Below are 16,240 nucleotides of genomic sequence, written 5' to 3' on the forward strand. Positions count from 1 at the left end.
CATAAGGGAAACGTTTGCAAACAACCAATCAAAATGCGGTTCGCTGAGGCTGGTGATCATCAACATCAATCCCCATTTGCACTTATCCTTAACCACCTACATATACCGCTCTCTGTGTATCTGTATTTGCGCACACACGCCTTCACTTCATGCCCACAACATCAAAACGCCTCTTCCCATCACTGTCCTACTGCTCCAGGTGCAGGATGTGTGCCAGAATCACACAGCTCTACATAGGCACTTATCAGTGCGCCCACTTTTCTGGAGTGATTTCATGCAATATACACTACACTAACTGGAGTAGTATTTACCCAGCATCAGGTCCATAGTATTTGCTTTAAAGTATCTCCGTTCAATCCCCTGTCATGCTCTAAAAATCCATTGGTGTATTTACTCTTAAAGATGCTGTCTAAATATTTTCTAGATAACTCTTCTTTCTTTGGAGAGACATACTTAAATATTTCCCCCAAGCATTATTGTGTGTAAAGGGGCCTATCCATTGGGCAACCTGCAAAACTGAACGTCTAGCTTTGAGTCCTTCAGGTCGCCAGGTGCGGTGCCCGCACTGCATGGCATTCACTGAACGTCATTCAGTGCAGGAGACTGACTTCCTATCTGTGAACATGTGGAACCTGATGCTCGTCGTCAGGTTGACGAGCTTGTTCCACAGATAGTCGGGGTCGGCAAGGACCCAGCGGGCACACGCATCGCTGGTCCTTGCCAGCTATCCATTAGACGACTTTATGAACGTTCCGACCAAAACCTCCTGGTTCTGGTCAGATCGGTCAAAAAGTAATCTAATGGATAGGCCCCTTAAGGGGTATATTTACTAAAGTGAGAGTTTTTAGAAATGGAGATGTTTCCCATAGCAACCAATCAGATTCTACTTAACATTTAACTAGCACCTTCTTGAAGATAATAGCTAGAATCTGATTGGTTGCTATGTTTGCATGCATGTTAGCAAACAGTGGGTTCCTTTTCAGGATCAATGGAATGGGGTTATAGGCGAGGGCAATGTAAACAAATAAAGGTTGCAGGTGTACTTCGGGGTCCAGTCTTCAACCCGGGCAATGCCAGGTATCCCACCTAGTAAACAAATTAAATCTGAAAGTCTGCAGTTAAAGCACATCTTGTTTGTTTCATTTCAAAGCCATTGTGGTGGTGAATAGAGGCCAAAATATGAAAATTCTGTCAATGTCCCAATATTTATGCACCTGACTGTATATATAGATATAGTTGGGTATGAAATCCTGGTGGCTGGTTCATATCCCGACCCTGGAAGCCCGAACAATGAAGATGCCGACAGGTGCCTAACCCTCTCCTCCCCACGGTGGTGCCTAACCACCCTTCCCGCACCCTAAACCTAACCCTCCCTGGGGGGTGCCTAACCCCCCCTCTCCGTAGCCTAACCCTAATCTCCTCCTGGGTTTCCCCCCTGCAGCTATCTTACCGGGCCCCGTTACCTTTGTTCTGGAAGCCGGCTGTCGGGATTTCGGCGTCGGCCTAAAGATAGGCGTCAGGACTTCGACGCCTATCTTTAGTCCTGAGTCGGGCTCCTGATGTTGGGATTCTGACGGCCGTCAATAAATTAACTACATCCCATATATATATATATATATATATATATATATATATATATATATATATATATAAACTAAATAAGCCAAATAACAAGAATATTGTGGATTCATAACTTATGATCTACATTACACAAACAAAAGCAATATAAAATAGTTGATTCAAAGGCATTATGACATTATTATGCTTTATTAAAAAAAAAAAATGTCATGCTGCAAAAGTAGTCTCTACGAAGCTTGCTATCAGTTAGCGATGTACTGTCATTGTGTTGTCATTGTGTGTTAATACGCTTGACACACAGTAATATGTGTCATAGCCATTAGTTGGGTTTGGTTTTAAATTTATTGGCTTCCATAAAGTATAATGTGACCTTGTTGCCATTATTTGTACTGATTGCAGAAGAAAGGTGTTATACACCAATATGTGGTCACCCAGTTTTGTAATTTCCGACATCAGTATATTTAGATGTCACAATTTATTTCATTAAGTTTCTTATATAGCGCAGCATATCCCGTTGCGTTTTACAATTGGAAACAACATTAATAGAACAAAACAATTGATCTTTTGTAATGTCAAAATCAGTACATCATAGGCATAGGGCTACATTTTGGAGAGGCACTTGATTTTGTATAAAAACTAAAAATAATCTTTCTTGAAATGTATTAGTACTCCCGCAAAAAAAAAAGTCCACTAATATATAATTATGTTAAAGGTTTAATTGAATTTGTATTTTTAAATATTCAAATATACTGTAGATGTATCCACAAAAGTGAAAAAAGAAAAATGATTAAAACTCAAATATGGGACCCAGGGGTGTAACTAGGTATTTGGTAAAGGTTTGTAAGGGCCCTATGTACCACTCAGTGGTGAAGAAATTATATAACACATGTAACTTTGAGAAGGAAGATGGGACCTCTCTCTGTAATGGGTGCAGTTGCTATGGGGACCCAGTGCTCTTAAAGTAGTTACGCCCAGGATGGGACCCTTTTGTGTTTATTTTGTAATATAATTTGAATATGCAGACCCAAAATAGTCAGTATAATGTCACATTGCTTATGGGTTCCAGCACTATATATACAGGTGGAGTCTCCCATATCCAAATATTCCGAAATACGGAATAATTTTGGCATGACTGAGATAATGAAACCTTTGATTTTTGATGGTTCAATGTACACAAACTTTGTCTGAGGCACAAATTATTAAAAATATTGTATAAAATTACCTTCAGACTGTGTATAAGGTGTATATTAAACACAAATGAAATTCATGTATGTACACAAACTTTGCTTGAGCCACAAAATTATTGAAAATATTGTATAAAATTACCTGCAGGCTGTGTGTATAAGGTGTATATAACACATAAATGCATGCTGTGTGTATATTGGGGTCCCATTCCCAGGATATTTCATTATTAAATGCAAATATTCCAAAATACGGAATATTCAGTTATCCAAAATACCTCTGGTCCCAAGCATTTTGGATATGGGAGACTCAACCTGTAATATATGGTCCAAAATTGCAGACAACTATCTATTAGTATTGATATACAAAATCTATTTTAATTCGGACTGCAATGTGGATGACAATGGTAACAGTAATGACTGATCACATGTATGATATTACAAAATGATTTGTGGATTCTAAACAAATGCATCTTATTATGATGGAACTGTTTGAAATAATGCAAATACATTGCAATAAGTTACCCTTTTAATCACCTACATACCGACATTTCTTATCACTGGTATGAAGGAAAACTTCCTTGCAGAGACAGCACTTCCATTATAGAGCTGTCCCAGCTATGTACAGTATAGACTACCGGGTTTTATGACCCATGGGTCCAAATGCATACACACAGCCATTGGCTTGTGCATGTGGATTTTTGCATTCTGAAGTCCATAGGCTTCTGTAGCCAACGCCATCTAATGATAGCGTTAGCTAGCAGGCAAAAGCTCTGGAAAGTTAAGTATTTTGCAGGTTGATGCGTGTGATGATGCAGCCATATCGGAGCCCCACAGAATCCTATGAGGATTGCTTTGCCGTGGGAATGCAGTAAATATCTCCGATATCTGATGCAGACCTTTTTACTACACTTGGAGATCAATATGTATTGCGATAAAACCTCTGAAAAATTAAATTTTTGGAGGATTTACTGCATTTGCGCTTTTTCTTCTTTGATACATAAGGTGGGCGATATTGTATTAGTGCACCAATAAATTGTCTTGCCGTTTAAACACGAGTAACTGGGCACCCATCACTTTTTGCTCATGTCACACTTAAATGCCCCGGGTTTAGACGCATAAACCTGTCTTTACTATTGCACAGACGAAAATGCACTTGGGGCACCCAAAAGCCTGCGCACATTTCTGCTCGCCACCTCAGAGGGTGTGAGCAGAAATAATGGGCACTTGCAGCACTCACGCCCGATTGGCACAACAATTGAATAGCTCCATCAAGCACCCAAAAACATTTGAATCTCCCGTCAAGTGTTAATGGCACAAACAGGACCTGAAATGTATTGGTGTACAGATAAACCTATATTGGGCCTTCTTGTACCGCATACAGTAAATGCTTTCCCTGAGCTTACTAGGTAACTATTTTGCCTGTATGCTTCTGACAATCAGATGTAGTTGCACCCAAATAGAAATGTATAGTCATGCAGTTTGACAGACAGTTTGTGTTATTAAGGGTTCACAATAGGTACACCAGTGTATGTATCAACAAACTAAATAGTTCTGGGAGACCAATTTTTTGTTTGGGCATATCCAAATGTGGTCTCCTAAATGGTATAATGTCCAACATGTGGAACATATGACCCTGCATTAACTTGACTGCATGTCTCGGTCCTGAGCTGTACGGATTTAACATTCATATGGAACAGAATACATCTTCATAATATATTCTTTTACTCTTTGCTTATGCATACTGCATATTAGTGCATATATATCTTGTTTTGTTAGATCAGATATTGAATAGCTTTCCCTTTCTAGCATTGACTTGAAGTCTATTAAATAAAAAATAGTTGGGTAGCTCCCCCCTTCTTTTTACCAAATGAGTCAAAATGAGGTCAGCCATTGATCTCACAAAGCATATGCATTGAATCACCACATTGATTGGGTTCCTTACAGACGTACCAATTATTTAGCCCATTCAAAATATGGCTGTCTTGTGTTAATTAGACTGAACAACTGTTTTGGTGCTTGCAAGGCTTGCTTAAAGGGCATGCAATGCACATTTGTCCTTTGACACAAGATCTGCAAAATCGAGCTTGATGGACATTTGTCCATCTGATTACATTTAATCGAATTCGGATAATTTGTTAAACGCACAGCAGTGGTAATCAGGATGACATTTAGTCATTAAATTTGAAGTATTCTAAAAATTCTATGAAAAAGTCACTGTTTCTAATTTAAGTTGAATTGTTTTCTGAAAATGACTGAATCTTTTAACAGCTGCAAACAAAGACACATGTCTGACAACCACGTAATAACCCTTTGACCATATCAAGCATGCTTCCTTAATAATGTCTGACATTATCAGATTGATTAACTCAGCATGGGGGCCTTAATCAGATTCAAAGAACGCAAGCAGATGCATGCACAAAAATAAGCAAATAAAAATCTGGTACTCAGAATTATTTTATATGGCTTTGATTAACGGAATTATCTTTTCTTCAAACACACTGGTTTAGCAATTGGCATAGAATTCATTATAGTCTAAAAGCTGCTCTATTTCCTTTAAATTGTCTGTTTTAAGTAATAATGGCTGTAGTAAAAATAAAGCAGAATAATTGAAGTGTAGTTCTCCATTCATGTTTCCTGTAATGACAGCGCTTCCTCTTCAGTTTTCTACTGTGATCTTTTTATTGCATCTTGCAAAACATTTAGGAAGTAAAACATTTAAATGTGCTATTGTTTTGAATTGAATATGTACTATAAGGAGTAGTATGTAAAGGCAATGGCCTACTTGGAAGCAATATTTGCAAGTTACTATAACAGTTTTTGAGGGCTTAAACAAATTCGATTCAGCCCTCAATTGGTTGTTCTTCATATTATCAAACAATACCCAATTTAGTTATTAATACTTGGAAGTGAAATGATTTATGCATATTCTACATTTTTTTACATTTACCTCTTGCTGGTAGAAATTATTTTATTGAAATTTAGGATTTTAAATTAGGTACGTTGATGTCTTTTACCAATTATGAGCCACACCAAAAAACAGTACGCAATCTTATTTCAATACCGGCAAAGCAATTTAGATTGCCAGTTTATAATTTGCAGTGGAGGATATGTGTGAGCGTGACAGACGCATACAAAAAATGCTATTAATTTCTGATTGTGTGTATATATATGTGAGAGATGTGCAGGCTTGAAACAGATTTTTCCCGCCAAATTTCGAGTCTCGAAAAGAGGCAAAATGTCATATTTCATATACTTTTTGGCGGGAAAATCCGAACTTGGCGTAAAAATCACTTATTGTCAGATCTGCTTTACTTGATCACTCATGTAATTAACAATCATAAATGAAAAGAAAACACAATATAAAACTAATACAGTGCACTCTTACACAACGTAATAGGGATCCACTTCTAGTAGAACTTTTGTTGATGTACTTATACCCCTATTATACAAGAGAACCCAACTTTAAAACAAAGAGTTTGCTGCCACTGCAGCTCTAAGTTTTGAGCAGCTGTATATAAGTTAGTACATATAGTACAAGGGAATGCTGAAAAGTACTCGGCCTCACCAAGAAAAGAAATGGGCTTGAGCCAAGAAATTTACAGACTATTTCACATATTCACCCTGATGTTCAACACACTTGGCACAGCGTTTCTGGAGTTTCTTTAACCCTTCCAAAAAAAAATCTGAAGTTTGATCACTCAAATACTGCTCTGCTGCTGATATCACCTCGGAGTCATTCAAAAAATTCTTCCCTTTTTTTTTTTTTTAAAGGTTTCGGACCAGGAAATAGTCAGATGGAGCAAGATCTTGTGAGTAGGGTGCACTCAAACCACAAATCCATCAAAACATCCAATGTCTTGCCAGCCTTGTGAGCAGATGCATTGTCCTGCAAAAAGAAAACACTTTTTTTTCAGTTTCCTTCACCTTTTTTCCTTCAAAGCATGCTTTAATCTGCACAGCAAGTTAGAGTAGTATTCAGCATTTATTCTTTAACCCTTTGGGAGATAGCCAGTCAGTAAAATGCCTTTCGAGTCCCAAAAACCCATTGTCATCACCTTTCCTGCAGACTATTGAGTCTTGAATTTCTTTGGCCGTGGAGAACTCGAGTGCCTCCACTACATGGACTGTTTCATCTCTGGATGTTTCATTAATTAGTGACAAGTCTTTGCACAAATAATCACCAGATTTCTCAAAATGCTGCAAAACCAACTTGGAAGTATCCACTAATTTTAGTTTTTTAATCGGCATTCAAAAATTTGAGTACCTATTTGGCTGACGACATCTGCATATCCAAGAGCTAATGAGCACGTTTTCTGGATATCTGCAGTGTCTCAGCTATTGTTTTAGCAGAGATTCGTCGATCTGTCAAATGTAAGTCATGAACACGATCAACAAGTTTGGGTATGGTCACTGTTGAAGGCCTCCCAGATGTTGCTGCATCTTCAGTCTCGAATTCTCCACGCTGAAAGTTGGTACACCATTTCTTCACAGTGGAAAAAGAAGGGCAGTTGTCACTTAATTTGCAGTATACATTCATGGATTTCCTTCGCAGTTTTCTTCTGCGGGAACAGAAGCTTCATGACAGACCGGAGTTCCACGGTTGAAAATTCAACACTTTACATGGACATGGTTCAGTTTAGGACATCAAAAAAAAAAACCTAGTAGTCTGAAACTTGGCATTTTATAATAAAAAAGTGTGATTTTTCTAGCTGCAGCTATGATTGCAGGAGGTAGGCCGAGGACTTAACCCTAACCCTTGAATAGGTGACATTGTAGTGTGTTTAAAACATCAATGAAAACGAGCACAAATTTAAACATTTAAGGTAATTTTTATTTTATTATACTTCTCCTAACTATGTATTCCCATTACAGAATTACAGTTCAGATCTGTTTTTATAAATGTATGTAGGATATTAAAAAGATACAGACTGAAGCCTATATGAATAGTGGTGAAATATTTACTCTGCTCCACTTTATTAATATTTAATAATGACCACAATATACATAACAATGCAAGACTGTCAATTTATTGCTGTGTGGAGATTCTTCATAAAAAGCCTACACAAAATTTCTGAAAGAGAATCTCTACCTTATACTGTGAATCCCTAATGTGTAATTGTAGCACAAGTGTTGAAACACAAGCTCTTTCTGTCGCCTAGTGACATAATCTGCTGGTTTAACAGCCTTGGTCACAAATCCTCTTTGACCGAAAAACGGGATTGATTTTACTTGAAGTTGCTGAAAGTGCACTTCTAAAGAATATAAAATATCCCTTAAGTGTGCTACAATCCAGAAGCCGTCTTATTATTTAACATTCTGTGAAAACTGGACATTTTTATTTGCTTAAACTCACATAGATGCAAAAAAATAAGCCAAAATTGGAATTTGTTTTCATGTTAGTCACCTTGTGTTTGGTTAGCTAGAATGTATTGCCTGTCATTTTTCCAGTCTTTTTTTTTTTTCCAGTGTGATTAGATTTGACAATAACCAATAAGGAAAGGAAATAAGATTGTTACAATATAATGATATTCTGGATTGTATTGTAACTCTGCTACAACATGGAGTGTGGAGAAAACATGTTTATTTCCTCAATTTGCGCATGCCTTTTATCTCTGCTGTATGTAGAGTTTGCTGACTTTTGTCACAATGATGTGAGAATTCCTAGGTCCCAGTAAGTACTGCTGTGTATCGAACTTACCCCTTAGTTTGTCTTTCTGCTGATGTCACAGGTTTACAAGTACCAATGAAGAAAACTATTCATGCTGTGACATCATCGCAGCAGTACAGCCAGGACAGGCATTTCTAGAATCCTTCAGCCCACTGGAGCCCAACTGAAATATGCATAAAAATTGTGCTGAAGGGTTGGGACCTCCATCTAACATGTACAGGGTATGGCAAAGTAGTCCACCAACTACAGGTTGAGTCTCCCATATCCAAAATGCTTGGGACCAGGGGTATTTTGGTTATCGGAATATTCCGTATTTTGGAATATTTGTATACCATATTGAAATGTTTTAGGAATAGGGCCCAAATCTAAACACAGAATGCATTTATGACTCACACACAGCCTGAAAGTCATTTTATACAATATTTTCAATAATTTTGTGGGTCAAACAAAGTTTGTGTACATACATGAAATTAATTTTTCATTTACACATTATACACAAAGCCGTCATTTTATACTTTATTTTTAATCATTTTGTACCTTAAACAGGACTTGACAAATTTTTCTAAAATCTAGGAGCCAGGATGAAAGTGTAGGAGCCAGACCCCCCCTTCCCCCGGGCAGCTTTATTGAGCTCCTGTACCCTGTGCAACCAACCCCCATGGCCACACCACTAACAAGGTACCCCAGGTAAACCACCCTCCCACAGCCACATTACTGAGCAGCTATCCCCTCTCTCCAGGCAACCAACCCCCAGAAAGACCACCCCTCCGCAGCCAAAAAACCCGGGCAAGCAAATCCACCGCCGACAGTGGCCGAACTAAAAAGTGGTGGGCCCAGGTGCAAGAATATGCTTTGGGCACCCCTATACAGTGCCCCCAGTGGTGGTCCGCCTATGCAGTGCCCACACTAGTGCGCCATTAACAGTGCCCCCAGAAGCGGTCCCCCCTATGCATTGCCCCCCAGTAGTAGTCGCCCCTATGCATTGCCCCTCAGTAGTAGTCCCCCCTATGCATTGCCCCCCAGTAGTAGTCCCCCCTATGCATTGGCCCTCAGTAGTAGTCCCCCCTATGCATTGCCCCCAGTAGTAGTCCCCCCTATGCAGTGCCTCCAGTAGTGGTCCCCCTATGTAGTGCCCCCAGAAGTGGTCCCACCTATGCATTGCCCCCAGTAGTGGTCCACCCTATGCAGTGACTTCAGTAGTAGTCCCCACTATGGATTGCCCCTAGTAGCGGCCCCACCCTGTACAGTGCCCCAGTAGTGCCCCCCCATACAGTGTCCCTAGTAGTGGCCACCCCCACCTATGCAGTGCCCCCACAGTGTCCCCAGTAGTGGCCACCCCCACCTATGCAGTGCCCCCACAATGTCCCCAGTAATTTTGCATCTGCAAAAAAGTTTTGTCTCCCCGACTTTTTGCTGACCTCGCGTGTTTTGGACGCGGAAACTTATCGCGTGCGTCCCCGCTGTTCGGCGTATACAATTACAAACCACGTGAAAATGGCAAGTGCCGAATTCAGAACAGGCGGAAAGTGCTGTTAGAATTGGGGAAATCTGCCTGAACTCCCCAAAAAGATGCACTAACATTGGGGATCAATGTAGATGTGTCCGTAAACTGTTTGGGCTACTTAAGTTGTTTCAATAGCTTCTTATTAGCGTCTTTGAACAAGTGGTGTAGAATAGCATTAAGCAGTATTTTTTGGTGAAAATAAGTAGTCCTGTCAAATTTGGGGTACTTGAAAATGGGTGCTAGCATATTTTTGTGTCTCTAAAGTGAACTTGTAAAAAACGTGAAAAGCCATCCTCATACACGTACCTGCAATCCCAAAAACACGTGGACCCTCCGTACAGCAGCCCAAGAAGTCTATTTTGCTACTTTTTATGCTTTCCCTCCCCACTGTGTATTTTTTTGGGCCCCAAAATGAAAGTACTTTTTTGGGGTGTTATGTTTTTTCCAGGGATTTTTTTACACAGTTGTCCTTTGGGGGGACTGTCCCAAGAGTTCTGAGTGGTTTCCACACGTTTGCACCCCAAAATAATAATGTTGCACTTCTTTTCTCCTACTATTGTTAGGCGAATCTTTTTCGCCTATTACATTGCATTGACTTTCCGCGTAGGCAAAAAGAGGCTGGAATTGAACATGTTGAGCTAAGTTCCGACCACGTGAAAAACCGAGATCACCGATACTTTTTGCGGAAAACGGCTTTTCGCTTCTAATTGAATATAGCCCATAGTAGAGATTATATGTGCACAATTTGTGGCTCAGACGGGACAGAACAAGTCTTATTGAAACTAATCCTTCATGATGACCAATCCATTGGCAGGTATAAGGTTATTGGTCTATGTGGAATTCATGGAGAGCGCAGTCTGATCAATCTCTGCAACAAAACTGTCCAAATTGGCCACCCACATGTATGGACAAATTACTTTCCAGTTACTCAGTCACTGGGCGAGCGACTGGCTTGTAATGAGTATGGCCAGCCGTACTCACACAGGTGGAGATGTCAGGCCTCGGAAAGCGCTCAAAGTGGAGAAGTAGTACAAAGCAATCAATTAGCTGCTAACTGTCATTTATCTAGCACAGTCTTTGAAATGAAAGATACTAAAACCAATTTGCAATCATATTACAAACAAAAATGAGCGCAAATCATTTTAAAAAACTTTTCTGTATCCATTTTGGACATTCAGTTACATAAAATCAAAAAAATAATACAACACACAGCATATATTAAAATCAGTACATAAACAAATTAGAAGGGAAAGGGGATCTCACCGACTGCAATCATCTCTGTTCCAAGTGTTCAGCTATTAATGCTCAACATACCACGGACGACTGGTGCACTCCCTCCCCGCTACACAGGACATCTTCTCCGGATCTAGTGAGCTGCCAGACGACTGTATTTAGCAGTAAGAACTTTGGATTTCTATTCCAGCTGGACTGGATGTATCCACGCTTAGTCAAGGGCTTTAAAATTACTCACCAAAGAGACTATATGAATTGGGAGGTAGCAGTGGTTTCACCTCATCAGCTATTCGTTAAAGACTTCTTAATATCCCACAGGATTTATCACTGAAAGGCTGGATAAAGCATAAATACAATATCTGGATTTAAATACCTAAACTTTTCCTATCTAAGGAACTATTTCCTGGTATATTTATTATATGTGGATACTACAGAGATTCTATTTTGGATTGCACTAAGCCAGAGGGGAGATTAATACATTTTTATGTATAATATATTATATCTCTCTAATTTGTTTATGTACTGATTTTAATATATGCTGTGTGTTGTATTCTTTTTTTGATTTGATGTAATTGAATGTCCAAAATGGATACAGTGAAGTTTTTTAAAATGATTTGCTCTCCTTTTTGTTTGTAATATGTTTGCAAATTGGATTTAGTATCTTTTTTGAGAGTGTTACAGATATACTCAAGTAGGAGCAGCAATTTAAATAACAGTGCAATTAATTGATTACAAGCGAATTTAGTTTTTAAAAAACTATTTCTGTATATTCATTGCGCCTTATAACTATTGTGTTGGTTTTGAAATGAAAGATGCTGATTGTTTGCTTTGAGCAACTACACCACTTTATCTCTCTCCAAGGCTTGATAAATCTCCCCTACAGTGTATACAGGGCTAATGTACTGGATAGTTTTCAGAACTACAGGTCTATGGGCCTGATTCAGACCCACTCGCAAGCGGCTGTCCGCTCGCAAGTGGGTCGATGGTGTGCACTACGCATGCTCACGACGGCGGGAGCTCCGTCGTGCGCATGCGCCAGACGCGACGAGCGAAGGACTTTCCTTCGCTCGTTGTGTCTGATCAAAGGGGGCGTGCTGTCGATGTTGATTGACAGCACGCCCCCTTTGGTGGGCGTGCCGGGGGCGTGCCTCCCAGACGGGGGCGCTCCCAAGGGAACGCCTACTGTCAGAAGCCGGCCCACTGACATCACTAGTGATGTCAGTGGGAGTGATTTTGGCTCTGATAGAGCCAAAATCACTCCGGGCCTTGCGGTTGAGAAACTCAACCGCAGGCTCCGGCTCGCAGTGGCGATGGTCAAGACCATCGCGGCCATCAACCTGCACGATCGTATAGGCTGTGGGTGGTGACCATAATTGTGGAGCGTCCAGGAGGACGCTCCATAATTATGGAGGACGGCCCTCATTCAGAGCGTGCGCTCTGCTCAGAGCGTCCGGCTCTGAATGAGGGCCTATATTTTCTATAAGTTTCTGTTACAGAGCCCCTAGCGAGTGGCTGTAGAAGTAAATGTATACTTATCTTGCAATGTGCAAGCCTAAAATGATATGTATTCTTTTTACCTTCGCTTCCCATTCCCCATGGCTGTGTTTTTATCTTGGTCTTTTTGTAAATCTAAACTTTGAAGCAGCCCTAGCATTTGATTAAGTCACATAATAAAAAATAAAAAAGTTCCAGCAGCATACATATTCTGGCCGATCTGCGCTCTTTATGGTTTATAGAATACTGAGACATAGAAAACATGCAGTTTTCTTTCAAGACACTATTTTTAGATAGTGCAAAACAATTGTAAGCGGCAATGTGTTTTGCATTTATTAAGTGTTTTGCGCAATGTGTTGTGGTGTTGGCAAAAATAGAATTGAATAAACATAATATCTCTTTGAGTGTAAAGAAATGTGATAGTCACTGTATGGGATTAGGATGCAAGGAGCACTGGGAGCAAGGATAGTGCTAGGGATGATCATGAGGAAGGAGGGCCCTGCCAGCGGGAGCTTACATGCTAATAATATAGCATTATTTTGAGGGTTTCAGTATACATGTTAAGGTGCGTATACACTTGCCGATATTTTGAACGATAACATTATTGTTCAGTCATTCACTATATCGGCCAGTGTGTACACTAAAACGATGTTCGACAACGACCAACGATGCGCGCTCTCGCCCAAACATGCAGGCCAACCTGACGATATGTCATTCTGTTCCTAAAGGAAACCCTAACGTTAACCATAATTTCCCTGTCGACATTAGTGTTCCCTCTAGCTCCGGCGGGAGGCAGGGCGCAGGAGCTAGAGAGGGCATGCTCGTGCGCGCGCCCGAGAAGGGGGCGTGGTCATCAGAAAAGGGGGCGTATTTATAAGAGGCGTCCCCTTTTCGTCACTCTTGGGGGCGTGCCCGGCACTTACGGACACGCCGGGCAGCCCCCAAGCCCTGCAGACAGGGAGAATAGATGCCGGGCGCATGCGCCCGGCGTCTATTATCCGGCGGTGACCGGGTCACCGCATGTTTCTCCACCCGCGGGACACTGCGTCCCGCGGGTGAGAACGGCTCCCGCAGGTTGTGAGGGCAGGGCGCTTTTTGCCCTCCTCCTGGAGGGCAGGGTGCTTTTTGCCCTCCAGAAGGAGGGCAGGGCGCCGCGCCCCGCTAAAACAGCCTAGCGGGAACGCTACACATTCTATCAATGTCCATATTTTACAGGTGTCAGCATTTTGACCTTCTCGACCTCCTGCTGTTAACATAGAGAACATGGCGACATCATCACTTTTTGCAGTAACAATCACACCTTGTCTGGGCAACATTTCAAAATTTTGTTATGAAAGGCACATTGTAGAAGGCTTCTTTTGAAGTGTTTACACAGAGTGAAGGTAGAGACACTGTGGAATAAACCAATTTCTCTTTCATCCACTAGGGGACACTGGAGGTGCTTACGCTGGGATATAGAGGCGTGGATAGCTGGAGCCGGCACTTTAAATAATTTAGAAGTGTGAAGCTCCTCCCCCTCTATGCCCCACCAGCCCCCAGTTTAGAAATGTGCCCTTGGAGCTGGTCACAACCTGCTGTGCTCCAGCAAGTCAAAGAGTTTATTTCTTTTATTTAACATATATTTATTTATTTTTGTTTTATTATTTTCTACATCTTTTACATTTTTTTTCTGAGTACCCTTCCCCACCTCTCTAAAGGTGGGGTCCGGGTTACTGGCACCCTGTTAACTCCATGGGTTACAGGAAGAAGTGTGCAGTGCTTCACTAAAAGCATCTGACAGCTCCTTACTGCCGCATACAGCACACACACACACGGAAGAAGAAGACTGTGAGTGCTGTTCACGAGGAGCGCAGTGAGTATAAATCATCTGCGCATCCCCAGTCCCCTGTCCTGCGGCCAGCGCTGGCTTGTTAGAGCGCGATAGCGCTGTTTACTATATACAACTCTCTCCCCTCTCCCCGCTGATGACCGCGGCTAGCGGCTCCTACTCAGCGGGGCTTGCACAGAGGGGAGAGGATCCTGCAGGCGGGGGCAGCCATTTTCTAGCCCTTAGGGCATAGAGAAAGGGGGCGGAGCCTAACAGCGCGGGCTCACTGTCCTAATAGAGCGGCTCCCTGTCTAGAGAACGCGGCAGGGGCTGTGTGCACAGCGTGGTTGCCATGTTTAACTCATAAAAGAACTGCATCTCTCCACTACAGACTGTATGCAGTGATTACAGAAGGCTGATTCTCCTGTCTACATCCCTGGCAAAGAAGTTGTGAGTAACTGGGGTGTTTGGCAGGGAATCTAATTGTGGGAAAGAGTGGGGAGTGCCTCTTCCTCTGTGTCCCATACCAGCCTTCTGTTCTATTTCTATTTCTCTTTTCATTGCTGTACTCTGTGTCTGGGTGACTGTTGTGTATCCATGTCAAACAGAACAAAAGCAGCTCAAAAGATGTTTGTCTGTTGTAAGTGTAATAACAAACTATCCAGGCCGCATGCTGCTGGGTCCACTTTATGTGAGGCTTGTATAGCAATAGATCCGCCTATGACTATTACGGCCGCACCTGCTCCCCCATGGGCCGCTGACATGGTAGGTGTTATGACGGATTTAACGTCTGAGTTAGCTGAGGCACGTAGGTCTCAACCTCCCTGGGTGGAAGGGCTAACCAAGTCTCTAGACACCCTTGTACAGGTGATGGGTACAGTGGTGCTGCACCCTCCACCTCCTACCAAAGACCGACACAAAAGCGTACTCTGGCGACTGTTCTCCAATCAGAAGAGTCGGATGAAGAATTCCTCGCTACGGAGGAAACAGAAGAAGGGGAATTGGAAGAAGCGTTACAGGACGCTTCTCCTCAAGAATTAGAGTCCACCTCTCCAGGGGTGGAATCTCTAATTTTGGCGGTCAGAAAAGTTCTGAATCTACCTGAGGATGTACTACCTGCATCCCAGGAGTGTGAATTATTTCATGAACGACCAAAGAGCTCTACGGTTTTTCCGTTCTCACAGCAGCTTCAACAGCAGCTCTCAGTGGCCTGGAAGCAACCGGATAAACGGTTCCAAATTCCGCGCCGGTTTACGTCTAGTTATCCCTTTCCATCAGCCATGATGGAAAAGTGGGAAACACCCCCTCCAGTCGATGCGTCAGTCTCCCGTCTCTCTAAGAAAACAGCACTCCCAGTACCGGGAGCTACAGTACTAAAAGATCCTTCGGATTGTAAGTTGGAGACAACGCTAAAATCAATTTATACTGCAGCGGGGGCTCAACTTAGACCCACCCTTGTTACCGCTTGGGTTAACAAGGCAGTGGTCGGCTGGGCTGACCAGTTGATTACCGGTTTGGACTCTGGTACATCAAGAGCAGAGTTACGTCTACTAGCAGAACACATCCGTGAGTCTGCAGTTTTCCTGGGAGAAGCTTCAAAAGATATTAGTCAGATTAGTTCTCGCATATCTGCTTCTGCTATTTCAGCCCGCAGAGCCCTGTGGTTGCGCGCTTGGCAAGCAGATGCAGAATCCAAGCGTGCGGTGGAGGGTTTGCCTTTCACAGGATATATGCTGTTTGGCCCGGAACTGGACAAATGGATATCCCAGGCC

The 16,240-nt window shown here is 41.9% G+C and overlaps 1 protein-coding gene across 1 annotated transcript in view; it reads left to right on the forward strand.

Annotated features, from left to right (window-relative positions):
- The window catches only part of LOC148535285 (ubiquitin-conjugating enzyme E2 E2), a 317,853-nt gene that overhangs the window by 103,569 nt on the left and 198,044 nt on the right, over positions 1–16,240 (forward strand). The window lies entirely within an intron of this gene.

Source organism: Taudactylus pleione, unplaced genomic scaffold (genome assembly GCF_031769625.1).
Source record: "Taudactylus pleione unplaced genomic scaffold, aTauple2 ptg000053l, whole genome shotgun sequence".
Taxonomy (NCBI): Eukaryota; Metazoa; Chordata; class Amphibia; order Anura; family Myobatrachidae; genus Taudactylus; species Taudactylus pleione.